Here is a 1,684-nt window from a genome sequence, read left to right on the forward strand (position 1 = left end):
GCGACGAACGTCCGAGCGGGGATACTATGGTTTCAACTGTCTCCCAGCCGCCGCCCAGGGCGGCGACGGGTGCCCGAGCGCCACTCGTCGCCCGCGTCGTGCGCAGCCGCAGACAATTTTCCTTCCCTCTATAACTCGAGCCCCTAATTCACCTAGCTGCTACCAATCTTGCGGTATAGCATTACACATCTGGGGAGGAAGCGTCACGCGGACCTTATATTTGACCTTTACCTTGAGCCTTATCATATCTTCCCTTTCCGCCTCTCTAACTTGGCCCTAATTGACGCCTAGCGCTACCAAAGAAGCTATGGTATACTCTGTACACATCTTGGGGGAGGGGCGCAGCGTACCAAAACCTGCAGGTCACTGCGACCTTTAGTTGAGCCTTTACTTGTGACCTTGATTACAATTTCTACTTCGCGCTGCCCATAACTCGGCCTCTAATTGACCGTAGCGCGACCAAATAACAGGTCACTACGACCTTTATTTGACCCTTTATTTGACCTTGCATCATACTTCCGCTCCGCTCTATACTCGTCCCTAAATTGACTCTAGCGGCCGACCGAACGTTGTATACTTACACATCTTAGGGAAGAAAGGTGTTTCGCGTACCGAAAACCAGGCCTCACACATGAACTCTTTATTTGACATTGACCGTTGAACCTTGACGGATCATGGTGCATATGTTCCCCCGCTCATAGATACTCGGCCCGCCAAAGTTTGATCCTAGCGGCGACCAAAAAATAGAGCAAAACACCACTAGCAAAACAGGGTAGTACGCTAATACGTGGAGACTTCATTGTGCGTCTGGGATTTGTTTCTGACCAGGACTATTAACAAATTTATGCATGACACGCCCGGCTATAATCCACTGATTTACACAGAAGATATGGTACAATCTATCACAATTCCTCACTATTTTTATATATATGACATACGAAATGGTCAAACTAAACACAGCTTGCACCAGGTTTTCTTAATTGCACTTTAACTTTCTTTAACTTTAACAATTTCAATAATAGTAATACGTAGGAGCATTCCAAACAATAAATTGATAAAACAACTAACAGGGTGACAAATAACAAGGGTTTGTATTGAATAATAAAATCAGATTTGTACATATATCATAAATAAGGTGTGACTTAAAACATGTAATGATGAACATTAGAATCTTGTCATAGGATATCCTCCTTCCCACATCAAAATTACTCTACATGTATTTGCTCACCCTAGTACAGTAGCTTTAGTAAGCACTAAGCACTCAGGATCATACCTCTGCATTGTATGAGGTGCACAGGTTGATCTAAGATTAGATGTAGCAGGGTGCCTACTGTTGCAGCTTGTGTACTAGTAAACCCTAAAAACATTACATAAAGGAGGCATACAACAGTAAGGGGTCGTTCACAATTATCAACATTTTCACAAGTGTACAAAGCGTACACTTTTTCGAGACCCCCTAAAAGTTTTCCCCCCTAAAAGTGTACGAAGAAAAATGTTGATTTTTTTCACACTATTCTACATAGAGATACATATGAATTACATGCAAAACCGCCATCGTGCCGGTTGTTTACACTGCACCCGGCTGCTAGCTCGGTTCGTTCGCTCAGCGGGTCCATGCGGGGCGCGGGCCGGCCGGGCGCGTCATGGCGTGAGGATGAGCGCGATGCCGGCCGGGCGCGTCATG

At 45.4% G+C, this 1,684-nt stretch overlaps 1 protein-coding gene across 1 annotated transcript in view; it reads right to left on the reverse strand.

Annotated features, from left to right (window-relative positions):
* The window catches only part of LOC106810823 (diacylglycerol O-acyltransferase 1-like), a 13,686-nt gene that overhangs the window by 8,426 nt on the left and 3,576 nt on the right, over positions 1 to 1,684 (reverse strand). The window lies entirely within an intron of this gene.

The sequence above is a fragment of the Priapulus caudatus genome, unplaced genomic scaffold (assembly GCF_000485595.1).
Source record: "Priapulus caudatus unplaced genomic scaffold, Priapulus_caudatus-5.0.1 Scaffold476, whole genome shotgun sequence".
NCBI classification, from domain to species: domain Eukaryota; kingdom Metazoa; phylum Priapulida; class Priapulimorpha; order Priapulimorphida; family Priapulidae; genus Priapulus; species Priapulus caudatus.